The 21,746-nt window shown below is 42.0% G+C and overlaps 1 protein-coding gene across 6 annotated transcripts in view; it reads left to right on the top strand.

Moving 5' to 3' along the window:
- LOC124549186 (skin secretory protein xP2-like) overlaps positions 1–21,746 on the top strand; it is a 573,354-nt gene that overhangs the window by 356,891 nt on the left and 194,717 nt on the right. The window contains exon 1 of one of the 6 annotated variants that reach the window (XM_047125230.1): positions 11,584–11,650. The exons of the other annotated variants lie outside the window; for them this stretch is intronic. The gene's annotated coding sequence lies outside the window, so the exon portion shown is untranslated. Of the gene's footprint in view, positions 1–11,583; positions 11,651–21,746 lie in introns of those variants that run through there. 6 annotated transcript variants of the gene reach the window in all.

A 21,746-nucleotide genomic window follows, 5' to 3' on the forward strand; every position in this document is an offset into this window, starting at 1 on the left:
CCAGATACTAGCGAACATTCAGTCTCTCTTCAGTAGATACTAAATCGGTTCTGTTAACATATCCAGCAGCTCCCCATCTCAGATTCCAAGTGTTGTACAGTGTCGACAGTCGCCTCTCCCTCTGACGTTTTACGAGGTTGTCAACTGACATAGTGGCGTCAATCTGATCACCACAAGCAAAAGCCAGATTCAGCGCTGAATACCGCTGAATTCCACTCGATGTCCCAACTGACTCGAGCTCTATACCAGGCATATTCCTGTTGTCTGTGATATGGGGCTTTTGTTAACAACTCATGGAAACTTGATATCCCAACCTACCTGCCAGTAATCTGTTCCCAACCGTTTGTGGTGACACTCTGCCTGTAATCTCTTTCTGGATTTCAGCTACTGTAATAAATCTACTTGTCAGAGTCAATCGAATAATCATACAATCTCCTCATGGTGTGGTCCTTCTGGAAGGACCTGTGCCTTCCCTTGTTACTACATTGTCATCCTGAGTCCATCTCGTGACCATACATTCTGCTGTTGTACCACTACAACCAGTTACCTTTCCATGCCAATGGTTGGACCTTCCTCAAAGTTTGGACGATGGTTATAAGCTGTACATGCATGCCCTCAGGGCATGCTGTGTTGTAATCTGCACCAAAAAAGTTCGAGTAACGTTAGACACAAAGAAAAGCCATCCGTACTCACACCATTCTTCGTTTGTAGTAACCGTCGTTTTCTGTACTGAAAATAAGCTCGAATATGGATGAAACTTTTGTGGTATCAGCTAGAAGTCGCGGTGCCACACCAAAATCGGCAACGCGAATCAATATCACAGACATTGGCGAGGGCTCGCTGCAATCCGCAATTGTGTATGGGACGTGTTGCTGAAGACCACACCTGCCCTCAGCGTGGTAGCGCCATCACCCTGAGGTCAAATATAGTGTCAAGTACGCAAGAGCTCACCCCTGTTTGAGACCTCAGCCTCAGCAGTCAACAAAATCATGAAAGAACAACGATCATGAAGTTTCAGATGAAGGTGTGCTTCAATTAAATTTGAACATTGTACTTCAGGAGAACAGTTTGTGATTGTATGCATCAAATGCTGCTTTCATAGTCAATGACAGCTGTAAATATTCTACTTTCTACTGTGGCAAAGAAGTGTCTCAAGTTAAGTAAATCTTTTCATGTAATAAATTGTACTAATGTTTCATCTGTTGTAGTTACAAATGAACCATCTCCCAGACCTCTCAAAGAACCGACAATTGTGACCGGACGATTGTAGTTTCATCTGGTCAGAACACGTTTCACCATAAGTGTGGTAATACTTTATATGTGTGTGGCAGCGTTCGCTCGAAACGTTCACAGTGCAACACGTGCAATTTTAGTCAGCATATTTATTGATACTCTACTTTTGTTTTCTGTGGCCGAGCGGTTCTAGGCGCTTCAGTCCTGAACTGCGCGACCGCCACGTTCGGTGTGATGTCCTTAGGTTAGTTTCGTTTAAGTAGTTATAAGTTTTAGGGGACTGATGACCTGAGATGTTAAGTTCCATAGTGCTCAGAGCCATTTGAACCTCACATGGTTTACACAGGTTTTTCCCATAATATTCTCACGGTTTGATGTGGTCCGCCACGATTTCCCCTTCTATGTTAATCTCTTCATCTAAGAGTAACACCAGAACCAATTTTCATCAATATTATTTGTGTATGCAGCTGTATTAACTTACGAATCTTCTTCCATAATTTGTGTAAATATGAACTAGAGAACATATTCGTAATTATGAGGAGATTCGAGATGAGATAGCAGTCTGCTTCTATAGTTCATCTTCACTCTGTGTTGTTCCATTTACTTTGTTTACTGCTTCCTCTAAGGCCTCAAACTCCATGAAGATCCTACTATTCCATAATTCTCCTTTCCGTTACTAAGCGCGAAATTAGGAAGCCCTCTCGTCATCTTTACTCCTGTGCAGCTGGACCGGTCGTAGCCAGTAGCTCTTAATACCGGGATAGACACGTCCACATATCACGAATCGCCGTGACTCAGTTGACGCCTACGCATACGAGACGGCCGTGACGCATGCACCTGATTCACTTGCGTCACGCCAACTATCCACCTGCCTCTCGCCTTATCCATATGCCATTGGCATTGCGCCATACATAGGCGTCATCAGTGCACAATATCTCTCAGAATTCCATCACACGTACCTACTGATAGCGATGGCGATGGAGTTAACAGTGCACATGGTCAAGTTCATTGTTCACCCACTAGCGTCCCCAATAACGTGTAATAGACCGACTATCTCACTGCCACGGGGAACTGTGAAATCAGCGAGAAGTCTGCAACTGCATATTCTGGCCACCGGCCCTTTCATATCTTTGTGATGTTGTACAGCGTCTTAGAATAGATTGTGAATGTCTAAGCTACCGATTAATTAACGACGAATAACTTACATCTCAGAATATCTCAAAAAGACTTCTGCATTAATAAAAGTAGCAGACAACCTGACGCTGATCATGGACAGACAAGAGCCGACCATCAAGCGCTTTTTGTATTTCAGCAAAACGTTCCTTGTTGTAGAAATCGACAGTTTACTTACCAAGCTCAACAACGTTTTTTTCTCCAAACACAATACATTGGCTTTGCTTGTATCTGATGTCCCACAAACAATGAGTAAGTTTTGGAACTAGTAAATGGGAACAGAGACAAGTACTATCAGGCGTTCCTTACGGTCCGATTGTGATAAGCTCTTTCTTGTGAGTCAGTCACATGTCTGAGTTCTATCCCAAGGCAAATATGGCACGTATGCCTCCAGTTGCACATGACTCTTCTTCTTCGGTTATCAACCCACAGGTTGGTTGGCAGCAGCACGCCATTCCGTTCTTTTGTCAACTTTCTTCTTCATATCTGCATAGGTCTGGCACCCGATGTCATTTATTACTTGTTGAATGTAGCTTAATCTAGGTCGTCCTCGGCGAGTTCTTCCTTCAATGATTCCTTCTAATATTCTCTTAATGAAATTGTTATGCCGTAAAATGTGACCTATGAAGGTTATTCTTCTTTTCTGTATATTTCGCCAAAGAGATCTGTTTTCTTTCACTCTTCTGAGGACATCTTCGTTTGTAGCCTTGTCTCGCCAGCTGATTTTTTCCATTCTCCGGTAGCACCACATTTCGAATGCCTCTAATCTTCTCTTTTCTTCTTTTCCACTAGTCCAAGTTTCACATCCGTAAAGGGCTGTACTCCACACATAGGTTTTCATGACTCTCTTTCTTACGTCTAAACTAACATTTCTACTCGTCAGTAAGTTTCTTTTTCCATTGAATGCTATTTTGGCAAGTTGTATTCTGTTTTTAATGTCACTTTTGCTCCTTCCATCTGCTGTTATTTTGCTACCTAAGTAGTTAAATTCTGTAACCTGCCCTAGTTTCTCTCCCTTTATTGTTATTCGTATGGGTTCATTGTAGTTCAGGGCGCCACTCACCATCACTTTAGTCTTTTTCTTATTTATTTTCATTCCATACTGTTCTTTTAAGGTGTTTTCCATTTCATTGAGTGCGGCTTCTAAATCTTCTTTCCTTTCTGTAATTATGGCGATATCATCTGCATATCGCAACATATCTATTTTCATTCCGTTAAGTTTTATTCCTACTTCAATATTCTCTCTTATTTTGTCTATTGCTTCTTGGATATATGCGTTGAAAATTACTGGAGATAGTGGGCATCCCTGTCTCACTCCTTTCCTTATTCTTGCTGTTTCTTCTTTGTTTTCCTTCTTAACTAAGGCTGTTTCATTTTGGTATATTTTAAAGATTATCCTTCTATCATTATATTTCAGACCAGCCTTCTTCAGAATTCTAAACATTTCTGGCCATACAACATTGTCAAATGCCTTTTCGAGGTCTACGAAGGCTATAAATACTTGTTTGTTTTTGGAAATTTGTTTCTCAATTATTAGTCTTAAAGATAAGATTGCTTCCCTCGTCCCTACACCGCTTCTAAAACCGAATTGGTCTTCACTTAGAGTGCTATTCAATTGGTTTTCAACTCTTTTCAAAATTATTCTTATTAGAATTTTTGATGCGTGTGAAAGAAGACTGAGTGTTCGATGGTTTTCACAGTCCATAGTAGATGCTTTCTTAGGTATGGGGAATATGATGCATTTCTGATAGTCTTCAGGAACTTCACCTGTTTTGTATATTTTCTGTATGAGTTGCAGTAATGTAGCTTTCATTTTGTCTCCTGATTTCTTAATTAGTTCAGAAGGTATATCATCAACACCTGCCGCTTTCTTATCTGGTAGTTCTTTTAGTGCTTTTTCAAATTCATCTTTCAGAATTGTGTCCCCTAGTTCTTCTTTCTCTACTTCTTCGCTTAATTCTATCATATTATCTGTTAGAGGGTCTCCTTGATATAGCTCTTCAATGTATTCTTGCCATCTCTTCAGCGTGTCATATCCAAATAGTACCTTGCCCTCTTTGTTCTTTATAGTTCCTGAAGATTTTACTTTCCGTTTAGCAAAGTTTTGTTTTATTGTTCTGTAGGCCAAGTCAGTTTTTCCTTTAACCATGTTTTCCTCCACCTCTTTACAAATGCTGTTGAGGTAATTTTCTTTTGCTTTCCTAGATTCTCTGTTTATTTGGTTTCTAAGCTTTCTATATTTGTTTTCGCTTTGCTCGTCAGAGGCATTTTTGTATAGTCTTCTTTCTTCCATTAGACAAATTATTTCAGGTGTTATCCACTCTTTCCTGTTTACAGGTTTGGCTTTCCCAATAAATTCTTCTGCTGCTTTATGTATGCCTTCTTTGATTTGTTTCCACTCCTCGTTAGTACTCCCGGGAATAATGTTTGATGCCATCTCATCAGTTTTCCGTGCATAAGGGATCACTAGTTCTTCAGACTTTAGGTTATCTCTGTTCCATACTTTGTTCGTTTTTCTCTCTAATCGCTTGAGTTTGAGTAAGCATTTCATCATTACAAGGTTGTGATCACTATTAATATCCGCAGACGGGTAGCTTCTGCAATCCTTGATTTGGTTTTTAAAACGCGATTTTACTAATATATAGTCGATTTGGTGTCTTCTAGTATCTCCTGGGGCTTTCCACGTGTACCTTCTTCTTTTATGGTGGTTGAAAAGGGAGTTCGCTATGACCAACTTGTTTTTGGCACAAAATTCAATTAGCCGGCTTCCTCTTTCGTTTCTATCTCCTAGACCATATTTCCCTACAATTCCGTCAACTTTCTCTTCTCCAACATGACTGAGAAGCCATTTAACTTGAGGAGAGCCATCGCGAATTTCGATGCTGATCTGTTTACAATATCAAAATGGCCACAGAGCACACGATTCAAGCTCAATATAACCAAACAACCAACCAGATAGTTACGTATGATCATTTTAAAATCATTGGTCCGAAGTTTCCGGATTCCCTCTCATCCTTTGTGCCAAATGTGTCAAACTTACTGTTTTCTCCCTTCCAGGTCAGGATAGAGTAACACTAACTGAAAACTGGGCTCACACGTTTGTTTGCTGCAAGGAAGCATAATTCCCCCCCTCCCCCCCCCCCCCCCCAACACACACACACACACACACACACACACACACACATACACAAGCGCGCACGCGACGGGATTAGTAGCACTGCTGGAAATAAAGCTGTGAGGGCGAGTCGTGAGCTTAGTTTGGGAGGTCAGCCTGTAGAGCACTTGCCCGCGAAAGCCAAAGGTCCCAAGTTCGAGTCTCGGTGCCGCACACAAATCTGCCTGGAAGTTTCAAATCAGAGAGAAAATTAATTCTGGATGTGAAAATTTGTTACCTTCGTATTTGAAATATAAATTTGTAGAAATACGTACTTGTGCCTTCAGTTATGCAGTGTTTTTATTGCTAAATGACTTCTTCAGGAAAGTCCACGACGTTAGGACCTAATGATGGACGCTTGGTGATCATATGTCTTTGACGTTCGTCATTTTGATCATAATGTGGCCCAGACGAATACTTCAAGGAACAGCCCCTCAGTTTCATGTCAGCATCTAAAACCAAGAGTGCTGATTTATATATTTACTAATTTTTTTTTATCGAAGAAATCTTTCTCCTCCTGTGCCAATCTACTTCTGACGTCTTCGTTGCTTTGCTTATCCTGTATAACCTTGATTCAATTCTACCGCTATACTGTCGTTCCCGATATTGGCGTTAAGGAAAACTTTTATTTTCACTTCTGGTACTTTTCATCACCTTCGCCTTTTCCCTAAGCCATATTGTGTATGCTCTCCATCCCTTTCAGCAGATCTGAGCCTTCGATACATCCCACAACGAAAATTATCTTGTGTGTAAAGCGTATCATTGTTTTGTGTTTCCTTTGCACTATTCTCATAAATTGCCTTTCACTTTCTCCATTGTTTCTTCGACGTACACATTGAGCAACACTGTTGGATAGCTGCAGCACCCTTTTTAACATGACCTCTTCTTTCATGACCTTCCACCCGGGGTTTGAAGAAGTTGGAGACTATTGTACTTCCTTTCTAATCTTATTGTTGCCCTCTTATCGAAATTTATGTTGACGACGGCATTTTATAAGTCCACAAATGTTCGGAAGGTTCCTAACTTTTCTTAATTCTACCTAACATTACAAAGTGCATCGGCAGAATTATTTCTCTGATACCTTTTTCGTTCCTGATTGCAAACCGATTTATTTACAGTACTTCAGTTTTCCTTTTGTTCTTCTGCGTATTATTCTGGTCAACAGTTTACAAGCGTCACCTGTCACGATACTCATCCTTTTCCACTTCCGCACGACTATTCTGAAATTCAGAATTAAATGCCTGCCGTAGGTTACATCGAATCACCTTCAAGCTATTTCTCTACCGTTCCACTTCGAACAGCGCGGGAAAAGCGAACACGCAAATCTTTTTGTGCGATCTCTGAATTCTCTTATTTTATTACTAAGATCATTTCTCCCTATGTAGGTGGGTACCAACAAAATACTTTCGCATTCGGAGAAAAAAGTTGGTGATCGAAATTTCGTGAAAAGACCCTGCCGCAACGAAAAACACCTTTGTTTTGATGGTTGGCCCCCCCACCCCCTATTTGCGTATCGTATCTGTACCTCCGCTATTTCCCGATAATAGAGAAAGAGCCGCCATTTTCTGAACTTTTTAGATGTCTCCCGTCAATCCTATCTGATGCGAATTCCACACCGCGCAGCAATAATCCAAAAGAAAAGTGACAAGCGTAATATTGGTAGTCTCTTTAGTGGACCTGTTGCATCTCAAAATTGTTCTACCAACTAAACGCAGTCTTTGGTTCGCGTTCCCTACCACTTTATCTATGTTAGGGGTAGACAACCTTTTTTCCTACCTTCCGCTTTTGCATCTCTGTTAACAGAAACATTTTCTAACAGCCCATTGCTGTAAAATAATGATTACTTTTAAAGTAGGAAAGTAACTCTACTGTGTAAAATTTATGATGTGTGTTACTGAGAGTTAAGGCATATCATTATTAACTGCCAAGCGTTTTATGTTAAAATTTTGTGAAAACCTAAGGAAAATGTTTCTTAAAGCACTACCACTCACCGCCCACCATAAAGCTGAAACGCCTGGTAGTGGGCGACTATCACCGTTGCGTGTGATCGGTCTCCAATTTAGCCGGCCGGTGTGGCCGAGCGGTTCTAGGCGCTTCAGTCCGGAACCGCGTTGCTGCTACGGTCGCAGGTTCGAATTCTGCCTCGGGCATGGATGTGTGTGATGTCCTTAGGTTAGTTAGGTTTAAGTAGTTCTAAGTTCTAGGGGACTGATGACCTCAGATGTTAAGTCCCATAGTGCGTGGAGCCATTTCGTTCTCCAATTTAAGTTGTTTGTAGCTGTAATCCCTAGGTATTCAACTGACAACCATTAGATTTGTGTGATTTATGGTGTAACCGAAATTTAGTTTTTTTTTGTGGTCATGAGGATGTCTTCACACTTTTCGTTATTTAAAGGCAGATACCAATTTTCGCACCGTACAGAAATCTTGTCTAAATCGTTTTGCAGTTAGTTTTGATCTTCTTATGACTTTACTTGACAGTAAATGAGAGCTTTGTCTGCAAACAATCTAAGGGGAGCTGCTCAGATTGTCTTCTCTATTGTTTATGTAGACCGAGAACAGTAGTAGTCCTATAACACTCCATGGGGAACGGCAGATATTCCTTCAGTTTTACTCGATTTTCCATCAGATATTACGAACTGTGACCTTTCTGATAGGAAATCACGAATCCGGTCACACACCTGAGACGATATTCCATAGGCGCGCAGTTTGATCAGAAGTCGCTTGTGAGGAACGTGCCAAAAGCCTTCTGGAAATGTAAAAATATGGAATCAGTTTGACCTGTCGTTAGCACTCATTACTTCGTGCGAATAGAACGCTAGTTGTGTTTCACAAGAACGATATTTTCTTATTGGTATTGGCTATTTGCCAAAAAATCATTCTCTTCGCGGTAGTTCATAATGTTTGAACACAGTATACGTTCCAAATGCCTACTGCAAATTGACTTTTGTGATACGGGTCTATAATTCATCGGATTACTTCCCCATTTATCCGCACGCGTCTTCTGTGGTAATGTGATCACAGTGTTCCTCTAGAGATCAGTTGGTAAGTCACCCATTTCGTATATTATGTAGACTAACTGAATCTCCTACGTCTCTGAAGATATGTCGTCGGCTCCTGGTACGTGTTTCAGGTCAGATAATTCAATTCCCCGTGAAATTGTGAGCGCATTGCTGGATCACCTATTTCTCCCTCCTATTACACTTTGGGACTGTCCCTATCCATCGTACAGTCCTTCGATTTACTACTGTCATCTATTTGCCATTTCTTCTGCCTTCTATAGACCTTTTCCATCTGCACTTCTTCGAAGATTCGTTTTATGTTCATGTAAGCCGTGTCGATTGTTCTTACCGTCATATCTTTCTCTGTCTCATGTAAAATGACTTTTTTTAAATAATATTATATTTATATATGTGTTTGGAGAGAGAGAGAGAGAGAGAGAGAGAGAGAGAGAGAGAGAGAGACTGATTTTTGATTGAGATTTTTACTTGAAGTCGTAACTGGTACCTGAATTTTGGTTGCTGCCTTCTTGAATGATCAGCTTCTGCACCAGTTGTTGAAGTATTGCAATTTAGAGGAAATTATTGTTCTTTAAGGTTTAAAATACGACTCTGTCAGTTACTTGGCCGTATTGCGGATAGCTTTGAGCCCATGTATTCGTAGCTTTTCATACCTAAGGGACCACTGTTGTAGGAAAGAAGAGAGAGAGAGACTGATTTTTGATTGAGATCTTTACTTGAAGTCGTAACTGGTACCTGAATTTTGGTTGCTGCCTTCTTGAATGATCAGCTTCTGCACCAGTTGTTGAAGTATTGCAATTTGGAGGAAATTATTGTTCTTTAAGGTTTAAAATACGACTCTGTCAGTTACTTGGCCGTATTGCGGATAGCTTTGAGCCCATGTATTCGTAGCTTTTCATACCTAAGGGACCACTGTTGTAGGAAAGAAAGATCAAACAGCAATCTGATTTTCGTGAGAAAAGGAGATTGCTTGACACACAAACTTCCTTCAAACTACATGTCGTGCTACATCAAAATTGGTGAACTTTGTACACTTGCAAGTCTGTCAATTAATAGACGGCGACGACAATGAAGTTCACCTCCTTTTCCAAAAACAAGATATTTCTATTCTTCACTTCCAGAAAATTTGTATACATAAATGTTTTGCAACTCTTATCATACTTCACTCGGTTTTATCACTAAAATATCATTTTTTATCAAATGTAACAATACGTTCTGAGCGACGGTTGAGTCCATACTCAAAGATTCTCTAATACAGGGTGGCGCAGGGGAACGGGAGATTTTGAATGTTACAGTTGGCAGCACTGTAGCGGCGGCAGAAGTTCGAAACTTTGCACAATTGATGTGAACGCATTGCCATTTAGTAATCATGGAGAATTGGACTGGTGCGGAACGTGCAGTAGCTGTGAGAGCGTTTTATAAAAATGGTGATAGTGCGACTGCCGCATTACCAGCTTGGACGTCATGGACGTGTCCCATCTGCGCATGCGATTACAACGTGGGTGCGCATTTTGAAGAAACAGGATCTGCCTTGAAAAAGAAACTTCCAGGTGGCATTCCAACGGTACGTACCCCAGAGAACATTGCAGCTGCTAGAGCTGCAATCGAGAGAAGTCCTCGCCGCTCCGTTCGACAGCATGCATCTTCGCTAGAGATTAAGCGACGAAGCTTACAAAGAATACTGCACGAATTAGATTTCCATCCCTATAAGTTACAGATTGTGCAACACTTACATGAACGAGACCCAGCGTCACGTATGGATTTTAGTAGCCAGATATTGGCTAAAATCAACGAGGACGCAAATTTCCTTGGTAGCTTATGGATATCAGACGAAGCCCATTTCCACCTGAACGGATTCGTGAACAAACAGAATTTTCGTTATTGGGCACAGGACAATCCTTGTGAGTTTCACCAGCGACCACTACATAGCGCCAAGGTCACAATATGGTGTGCTGTATCATGTCATAGTGTTATCGGCCGATATTTTTTTGAACTTGAGGATGGTAGTGCAGTGACAGTAACAACCGCTCGATATGTTGAAATGCTTCAAACATTCTTTGCACCGAGACTGTGCGAGCTTACTCTTAACGTTGAAAACATGTGGTTTCAGCAGGACGGAGCCACGTCACACTGCTCGACAATCGATGGCAGCAGTTAGTCAATTGTTTGGAAGACGCATTATTTCACGTAACGGTGACATTGCATGGCCTGCGAGATCCCCTGATCTTAGTGCGACTTCTTCCTGTGGGGATATCTTAAAGGCAAGGTGTACCGTACACGTCCTGCAACAATCCATGAACTGAAGGAGAACATTGAAAACGAAATCACTGCCATTCCACAAGATTTGCTACACCGCGCATTCCAGAGTTTTCATAACAGGCTGTTAGAGTGTGAACGCCGAATGGGAGCACATCTTTCCGATGTCATCTTTAAAAAGTAGAGAGACACTTTTGGACATTTTGATTGTAAAGACATACTGAATACATTCACTTTCGTTAATAAATTACTAGTTTTATGAATTTATTCATGGAAATGACGTTATTTCGAAATTTCCCGTTTCCCCGCGCCACCCTGTACTATCGTTGCGGGGATTGCGCGCTTAAGGAGTTTCTTGCTGTCCAGCTGCGCTTCACTTCACTTTAAGTACTTTTTGAATCACATTTACATTTTCGGTATTTACATACATTACTGAGCTTGCCAGAATAAAATCAGGCACGAATTAGTCAAAGGAAAAAAAAGCAGTGAGGCAAACATATCGTTACACTCTGTACTTGCGTTGCATAGCACATAGCTTCGAAGTGTAGCTGCCGAATTTCTTGTTCGCCCTTTGAACAGCGACACAGTGTAAGTTACAAGGATGTCCCGTTGGTGTCCGTGTGAGCAGAAGATGGAGCGGCAGATAGTGTGGTGTTTAATTAGACAGCGGTGTATCGGCCTGTGACTGAGGTGCTGATTAGATAGCGGCTGTCGTGGGCGCGCGCGCTCCGTTGTTCCAGTCGGTCGCACCCACTGCACGAATACACACGCGGAGGTGAGCGCCTGGTGACCGCCGCTTCCCGAAAAAACCGTGGTGAGTCTGCTGTTTGGAGCGTAGTCTGTATCGCAGCAGTGCGCGCAAGCCTCGACCCTCCACTTACGTGTTATCGAAGTCATATTCCAAGCAGCCACGCCCACAGAGAGATACACCTCTGTGTTTAAAAAGTACCTGAACCATTTTTATTTGACTGTTCATGGTTAGTTTGTGTCTGTGAGGCAAACAATTTTCTGCCCTTGATAGCCAGTGTGCTGTATGACGTTTCTTCCCCGTGATGTGTTCTGTTATTTTAAATTTGGTCATGAAAGTAATATGTTATCGAATGAAGGGTGCTTTACATTACTGATAAAAAAAAAGAAAACATGTAATTATAAAATTGGCAATAATGTATTAGCTTTATTAATCTTTTCTTACGGCATAAAATGATTTTCACTCGTGTGAGTTAACTTTCATTCACATGCAAGAATTAGCTTTGGGACAAGTAGTTGTTGGAAAGCAGAGAACTTCGTGACGAGAAGCCATGTTACCTTAACTGTGAATGCAGGGAAATAGTCTGAATAATAATAATAATAATAATAATAATAATAATAATAATAATAATCGCGATCGGATTTCGTCTAAAACATAGGCCGCAGTCAGTGCTCTGAGCTATGGTTCATAGCAAATTACATCGGAATGCAGTTGTAAATATTGCTTGTATTTTTGCTAAAATTTGAAACATACTCTTTCACCCACATTGCTGTATTCATTATGTTTTTACTACGGGTACTGGAAAATAGTCTTTGGTGAATACTGGTTGCGTATTAAAGAATATTATTAAGAGCATCTTATGATAGTGCTTGATGTCCTTTCAAAAGTTGATGAAAACTGTGGAACGAACTCAACAGCAAATATTGTCATAAAATTGAGGTTTCCTTATTAAGCAGTTTATTTCGTATGCCATATAACTATCCTAAATAGTAAACACCTCTATCACGTAAAAGGATTATTTCATTAATAAAGAAAATAAATTTCCTGAATATATTTGCGATCATTCTGGTATTTTTTTGTGATTAAGGCCGTCTGCATCACTTATAAATTTCTTTTCTTATAGCGACGTTTCAGCTACCACCACCAACAGATGGAAACGTCCTGCTTGTGCGTCGTTTCTACTGAAACTGACACTGATCTATAGGCTTTACAAGCTATAACTTTTGATCTGGCAGTAGCCCGTATGTCGTTGCCAGTCGAGACATGTATCACACGATGTAGGAGGTTTAATCTTCAAAATACATGATTCATTGTTGCACTCGCGTTCCTGTTCCTGAATAATTTTGTACAAGACGTCGCACCTTCGTTCAAAGGTGAATGCTAGTTACATAGTAGTAACAAAATGTTACAAATTGTCAGATTGTCACAATTACTCTTAAATCGTGATGTAAATTTCTGTTTCAAATAAGGGACAGTCCTCTACGAACACAGGATCTTCATTGCGCTGTCTATGGATCATTTACTTAGCTTTGTGTCGTGTAACTCCAAACAAGGGAGCCATCCACTGGCAACAAGTTTAGAAACAGACACTCAAAGATCAAGGATTCATGGCGCAAATAAACCAGGCTCTGTGTTTCATTTTGCCGTCGGCTAATGTAATTGATCGGTCTTTGTCACTTCTACTCCGGTCTCCATAGTTCATTAGGATCAGGATGAATTTAGTGACACTTCTGTCCCTGTTCACTGTGTTCCTGGAATTCATTGGAATATATTGATAAATTCTGGGTTTGGCTGTAGAAGAACGTGTTAGGGTTTGATTCTCGCTTCTCTAGAATGTCAGCCTAGCGTCTTTATTAGTCTTTCGGCACCAGTTGTTATAAGGCCATATCTGTACGTAAACGTTGTGTGTGGGGAAAAAAAAAAAAAAAGACACACACGTTACTTCAAGTGCCATGCATCGTGAGAGCATATTTGTATAGTAAGTCAAAACGCTGCTGTATTCAAGGACTTTCTATTGTTGTTGCTGGCCGTAGCCGTGCGTTCTAAGGCGTCTTGTCGCGTGTCGCGCGGCTCCCCCCGTCGGAGGTTCGAGTCCTCCCTCGGGCATGGGTGTGCATGTTGTCCTTAGCTAAGTTAGTTTAAGTTAGATTAAGTAGTGCGTAGGGACGGATGACCACAGCAGTTTGGCCCCATAGTCCTTACCACAAAATCCCAAAATTTTTGTTGTTGTAATTCTTGTTGTTGTGGTCTTCAGTCCGAAGACTGGTTTGATGCAGCTCTCCATGCTACTCTATGCTGTGTAACCCTCTTCATCTCTGAATAACTACTGCTTCGATTAACACCTACGTCAAAATCGTTGACTTCGGTGTCAGCTGAAGTCATCGAACTTACAAATAATTGTTAAATGGGTCTTAGCGAATATTGCTTAGCAATAAGTTCCACTTCCGAGGCGTTACATGTACAAAGAGTAACAATTTCGTCTGCGGTATACTTACGATATGCAGAAATACAAGCAACGAAATAGGTGCATAACACCAGAGAATAACATCTTAATAAAAAGTGTTTGAATGTAGCAGCATTTTGGCTTACTATACATATAATTTCCTTACGACACATCGATACCGCTGCAGACCCCGAAGAATTCAAAATGTTGCAGTTGACTATGTTACAGCTAATTCCTCCTCAAACAGCACAGTTACCAGTTTATACCCTTCTCGACATATCATGTCACGAAGTGTAAATTGTGATTTTCCGAACCGAGTAGGCAGATTCATCGGAAGAATCCTCAGGAAATGTTGGCCATCCAGAAATGAGGCAGCATACAAGCTTCGTTTGATCAGTAACTTAATAGCGCCCTTCAGCCTGGGATCTGTACCAGACAGGATTGCTAGAGGAAAAACTCAAAGAAGGGCAACGCGTTTCTTTACGGGTTCCCTTAATAAGCGCGAAAGCGACACGGAGATGCCCAGCCAACACAGGTGGCAAACGCTGCCAGAGAGGCGTTCGGGCATCAGGGTGTGGCTTACTGTTAAAATTCCGAAGCGCGAACGTTCCTAAAAGAGCCAAACAGTCTGTAGCTTTCTCCTACTTATATATCGCGAAAAGACCATGTAAGTAAAATAATGTAGATTTGAGCTCACACGGAGCAATCGTTCTTCCTTAGAATCAATCGTGATTAGAATAGGAGGGGGGGGGGGGGTGTTTACCGCACGTTCAGAATGTTGCCAGTTCCCACGAGGATACGAGATTGAAGGTAATATGACGCTGTCGAGTTCAAACAATACGGTAATCATTGACGATAACTATTGCTTGGTAAGATACGCAGGATCCATGCCTTGACGACAGTTACTTTCTACACTCTCTCTTCTTTCATACTTTAACGGTTCAATTTCATATTCCCACAAGAAAGGTAACGACGATCGTACACTTCATCGTTTTGATCTCAGGCGGTTGAAATTCTTGAACAAAACTTCCAGACGTGACATACAGAAAGTCTCTACTCTACATCTACGTGCATACACCTGACGTTGTGTGGCGGAGGGTACCTTGAGTTGGTTCTCCCTTCTATTCCAGTCTCGTATTGTTCGTGGAAAGAAAGATTGTCGGTATGCCTCTGTGTGGGCTCCGATCTCTCTGATTTTATCCTCATGGTCTGTCTCACAAGATAGCTACTATATTCACTGCAGAATATTGCCACTTGAATTTTCACCGTTTTTTTTTAAAATTTAAACATTGTTCCCTAAGGCAGAACCTCTTACATTTTAACCGCGTAAGCGACTTATTTGTTGTAGCAACAAAGTTATTCACGACTGCAAACGCTTCTAAAAAATTCTGCGGTAATATGAACTGGATACTAGTTATTATTTCACAAGGCGCGCACGATACATACTTCAGTGCTTTTTTTTCATTCGGTATTTTAACACTAATTTAGAATGCGACATGAGGCTATCTTTCACTAATACTATAGGAAAGCGTCCGCTTTAATAAAGAGTTTCACAGGCAATTACATTTAGACTTTTCAGTAGACTTAGCTTGGTGCTGTTTTTTCTGACCGAAACGAAGGGAAGATGACCGTACTGGGGGTAGTTAATGGTGGCTGTTAGCATTTCTCTATAAGCAAACTGAACTTCCACCGAAAATTATTTGTGCTTTCATAATCGAAGTCCTGCCATAACGTAGGCATTGTGGCTACTTGCATTTAGTGACATATCACTCACTTTTGAATTCTCTGTTCAGCTGATAGCTGTTTGCTCGCAATATAAGACACGGACGGTAGCTGTGCTAATTTTTCTGAACATTGTATATCAAAATTACATTCCCTGATGAAGAGAGTGTATAAAGAACTTGCAATGTTATAATTTTTATCTTCGACATTTATCTACATTCATAGATAACTTTATGGCTAAGAATAATTTATCAGCGTGCACGATTATCAGTACACTGTTTCTTTTCGTCCTACACGATATCGTACATTTGTAGATAGTACATAGCTAAACATGTTAAGTTGCTCTGACTTGCACAATAGGCGTCGTACAGATGCTTTCCCTCTCATTTGCTGTTAAAGTTGCAGTCCTCGTGAGGTGACTGGTACCTCACTCTAATACCATCCAGGATAACACACCGATCCAGTCAGAAGTATTCTGATTGGTGTTATATATTTTATATATTGCAGTTCTAATGGATAAGGCCCCTTCTGACACAATATCATTGCTCTACGTATTCTCTCTTCATCTTAATGTAAGTTTCTCTGCAGATTGTAGTGCGGAGTAGCACATCAGTTAGGACACTAGAGCCTGCTCGAGAGAACGGCAGATCAAATGTTCGTTCGGTTTTCTAGATTTAAGAATTATTTGGTTTTCTTTGAAAACGACGAGATGGAATTGCTTCTCCAAACGGAGCTTGTTCTTCGTAGCTAACGATCAAGTCCTGTCTGGTATTTCGTCTCCACCTCTCTCTCTCTCTCTCTCTCTCTCTCTCTCTCTCTCTCTCTCTCTCTCTCTGATATGTGCGTTCGCATAATTATTCATACTCAAGCATTGTCTGAAAAATGAAAGTCTGTATCAGTCATACATTAATTGTATAGACTGCTGTTGGCTGAAAGGAATGCAAGAGAGGGAGCAGAATCTTTGAAGAGTCATTTGAAAAATGGCCTTAGAAGATTAACTTAGGCATCAACTATACACTCCTCATAGTGAAGAATTAAAATTATAAGTGGTGTTCAGATGAAAAGGTACGAAACGTCGCAACAAACAACCCGGTTGAAATTTGCATATGCCGCTTTGGGATAACGTAGTGAGACATACATGCAAGGGAATCATGCGTCGTCACCTCCCCCAAAAATATTCACAGCTGTCCCATCAGCAGACAAGATGATAGTCTTTTTCGACGGTGGAGGTCCGATACTCATCGAATTCCTCTAGCACAAAAAAAAAACCATCAACAGTGAGGTGTGCTGTGAAACACTTGGTAGGCTACGCAAGTCCATCGAGAGCACAAGTCGTGGGCCGCTCACGGAGAGAGTGCTCAGCTCCCTGATGACGTGCGCGTCCACGGGTCTACAGGGTTACACAAAGTGTAAAGGTCAAATTTAAGTGGGAGCAGCTTGAGGGTGTGCCCTACGGCGCAGACATGTCGCCATGCGACATCATGTGTTTCGACCACTAAAAAAAAGCCTCAAAGGTATGCGCTTCAGCTCGGACGGCGAACTTAAGGAGTATGACGACTGGCTCCTGTCACAGCCACAGGATTTCTGGGAATCCTGGGGCTCGTCAAACAATGGGATAATTGTGCTCAGGCCTCTGACCTAAAGGCTTCAGCTATACCCATAGTGTTGTTTCGTATCTTTTCTTTGGAACACCTCTCTTACCATAAAAGCGAAATACTTATTGGACTGCGTCAAGATGCGCTGTATCTTTTCCACAAAAGTTACGTAATTTAAACTGTATAGCTCCACTGCACGAGTGTCACAATCTCGAACAAGTGCCTGATTTGGGATGCCCTCGATCTCTTCAAAATGTCGAATAAAGAAGGCTCTAGAGTAAGTGGCGGTTTGAAGAGTTTTCCTATAGAGGCCCCCACGTGTGGACGTGAAGAGCGCACACAGGGTGGGTGACGCGTGGCCGTGGCTACAGGCGGGCCACGGGCCCTGGGTCGATACTCGCCGTGATTGCCGGCGAGCACGCCAGCAGCTCGCCATTTTCACGCCCATTCACGGGATAATCCGCACAACTCGGCGCTCTGCCTTTGTCTCGTGGCCCGGTCCTTTGTGTACCGCCACAGGACGCCATCTAACGGAAGCTGCAGGGCGAACGAGCCACACAGGAGGAGATGCTGTTACTGGATGCAATGTCAACTTTTAATCTTCGGTAACGAATGGAACGTTTGCATGAGAATAGAACGAGTAACACTGAACTAGCAGCCCGTCCGATTCGCGGGCAGTCAGCATCAGTGAGGAGAAAGGGTCGTTTGGATGAGGTCTTAATATACCATTCTTCGCCTGGCTTGCCCTTATTCGCAGTCTACCATATTCCAATAGCACCATAGTGTTATTATGTTAAGTTCAACAGGTAAACAGCACTGAATCCTACAGTGTAAAAATTAATGACTTACTGGATCAGCATCACCGTCATAATGAAAGGCACGGTAACTCTTTGTGAACCTTGGTCTTCTTGCCTGTTCCTCCAATTCTAAATTCCAATTTTACTTGTGTCCCCTCTGACACTTTCCTCCCACACTGGCTTTGGTTCCAACCGTCCTGGCTCATTCAGGCACAGCGTTGAATATCTTCTTAACCATTCTTTCACTTGGTCTCAGTACACATCCTGACCATTTCAGCCTTTTAATATCAATGCAACTTACAATGTCTCGTTCATTGTACAAATCTATAATTCATAGTGGAAGTTCCTCCACCAGGCGCCATTTTCTTCCACTATCCCGAGAATTTCTTTCAAATATGCCAAGCTACTTTTCATCGAATTCGTTAGTATCCAGGTTTCAGCAGTTGTTAGCATCGTCCACACTAAAACTTTGTACATCGTAACTTAAGTTTTCTTCAACAGGAACATAGATTTCAGATGTTTTCTGAGGCCGCGTAACACGGTTTCGGATATCACTGCTGACTTCAGACTCAACATAAGTGAAACTACCCACATCAGACTTACTGTACCATGTTCTGTGAATGAGCGTGTCCACACGTTCCAACACTGCATGAGTGACGTGTTTGCGCAACCTTGTTACCTTGTTGCGATGATGATAGACGCCTCGCCCAACGACTCACCGTGCTTTTTTCACTGTCAGTCTCCGTAGACACTCTGTAAGCGCCTATGAATAATTCATTACGATAATCTTTCTTAGTTACAAGCATCTACTTAGTGTTCTATTCATTTATCTATAGAGTCATCTTTTTGGCAGATCTTTCAAGATTTGTAAGGGATTCTTCAATTAGTCTTGGCGGTCTCGCAATTACATCAGTGTCATCTGCTTATGCCAGCATCTGAAGTGATTTTTACTCTCCAATATTACTCTTACGTACAGTAGTTGGTAACATTTTCTGTATCTTAATGTCACTAGGACGTTCAGTTTATTAGGAGTCTCTAACTCATCCATTGCTGTATATAGATCATTCAGTCATTATTGTCACAGGCTGTTCTGAAATATATAAAGAGGTGATGTGTATCGATCCAAAATTCCTTACTTTTTTCGTATTTAACGTTTCTTGTATATCTGATTAGCAGTAGATCTTCCTTGACGAAATCCGTATTGTTAGTCGCCAACATTATTTTCAGAATAAGGTGGAAGCCTGCCAAAGAGGATGTTGGTGGAATTTTTTTTTTTTTTATTTGTAGTCGGTAATAGGCAAATTCTTCTGCAGTTAAACCACACCATAATATCGCCTATCTGACGCCCTGAATTCCTATTCTTAATACTACGTGTGGCGAAAGACCGGGACATTCCACACTGTTTTCTTGTCAACAGTCTAGTAAAGTTGGTATACTATTGACTTCCTTCCGGAAGTAGGTAATGTATCAGTTATGTATCTATATCGTTGCCTAACTGTAGTGAGAATTTGTGCAGAAAAAAGGGAAAGGAAAGTTAGATTTTTACGTCCCATCGACGACGAGATCGTTAGAGTTGTAGTACAAGCCCAGATGGGAGATGAATAGTGAAGAACATCGACTTTATCTTTCTTTAAAGAAACAATTCCAGCATTTGACAAAAGGAAAAAAACCATGGAAAACCTTAAATCTAAACGACTCGTCAATGATTTGAACCGCCATCCTCACGAATGCAAATCCATTGATGAATGCGCCACCTAGCTCAGTTTGTCAGTAGTGTATCGTGTGATTGATGATGACGAGAGTGAGAAGGGAGAGTGTGAAGCGCACACGCTCCTGCCCTCTACACCAGCCCAGTCCTCGTACGTGGTCTTAGCCCCCAAACGCGGACCTCTTTAGTTCTTAAAGTTAATAATTTAATAATAGTAACAAGCAAAACATTTAAACCATAAAACTAGGGCTGCTAATTAAAATATACATTTAATCAAAGGTCAGCATCTAGTGATGAAGACAATTGACAGTAGAAGGAGCAGCAATAATAAACTCGCTGGAAGGTCCTGCATACTTTCTCAGAAGGCAATCGCGGACAATATGCTGAACATTCTCGGGCCCCTCAATCGCAGGCTGGAGAGTTTCAAATGGTTCAAATGGCTATGAGCACTATGGGACTCAACTTCTGAGGTCATTAGTCCACTAGAACTTAGAACTGCCCCGAGGCAGGATTCGAACCTGCGACCGTAGCCGTCTCGCGGCTCCAGACTGTAGCGCCTAGAACCGCACGGCCTCGCCGGACGGCAGGAGAGTTTCGGAGACCCCACTTGTGCATCATAGCATTGCACTTGGTGTGGCCGGTACTTATCTTGATCAGTTCTGTCCGCTCAGTTCTCTTAACGTCGTATCCTGGTAGGCTGCTAGATGGATACCGATGTTTTATTGTTGCAGCATTCCATTTCTTGCGCCACTCTTTTTTAACGTCAAACTCTTTGTTGTTTCTTCCATTATGCCACAGTGGAGTGCTTCATAGCAAGCGGCCTGGGGGAGGGTCATTTATGACTGTAGGAGTTAGAAAGTCTTGAGGATAGTCGGGACGACGCAACTGCTTCTTGGCGTCTAAATTCACGTGGTGGAATATTGTTGTTTTTGTGCAGCCACGGGATCGGTGTGGATGTTAGTGTATCCGTAACAATTCTCATTGATTTGTTCAATGCATGTCCGTGTACGAGCATCTTGTTGCCATATTAGGGCACAATTTTAGCTGGGTATACTAGTCAGAGCTGCACTCCTTAGAGTGGATGACGTTTTACTACCCAAGGCTGTGCCAGACAGTTTCTTTACGATGTTATTTCAGGTCTTTAGCTTTTAGATGATATTTTCCGGGTGTCTTTCATACGCCGAAGATCGATCCAGTGTGACACGAAAGTACACTCCTGGAAATTGAAATAAGAACACCGTGAATTCATTGTCCCAAGAAGGGGAAACTTTATTGACACATTCCTGGGGTCAGATACATCACATGATCACACTGACAGAACCACAGGCACATAGACACAGGCAACAGAGCATGCACAATGTCGGCACTAGTACAGTGTATATCCACCTTTCGCAGCAATGCAGGCTGCTATTCTCCCATGGAGACGATCGTAGAGATGCTGGATGTAGTCCTGTGGAACGGCTTGCCATGCCATTTCCACCTGGCGCCTCAGTTGGACCAGCGTTCGTGCTGGACGTGCAGACCGCGTGAGATGACGCTTCATCCAGATCTCGCCGGAGATCTTGTTGGCCAGGGTAGTTGACTTACACCTTCGAGAGCACGTTGGGTGGCACGGGATACATGCGGACGTGCATTGTTTTGTTGGAACAGCAAGTTCCCTTGCCGGTCTAGGAATGGTAGAACGATGGGTTCGATGACGGTTTGGATGTACCGTGCACTATTCAGTGTCCCCTCGACGATCACCAGTGGTGTACGGCCAGTGTAGGAGATCGCTCCCCACACCATGATGCCGGGTGTTGGCCCTGTGTGCCTCGGTCGTATGCAGTCCTGATTGTGGCGCTCACCTGCACGGCGCCAAACACGCATACGACCATCATTGGCACCAAGGCAGAAGCGA

The sequence above is a fragment of the Schistocerca americana genome, chromosome 1 (genome assembly GCF_021461395.2).
Source record: "Schistocerca americana isolate TAMUIC-IGC-003095 chromosome 1, iqSchAmer2.1, whole genome shotgun sequence".
NCBI lineage: Eukaryota > Metazoa > Arthropoda > Insecta > Orthoptera > Acrididae > Schistocerca > Schistocerca americana.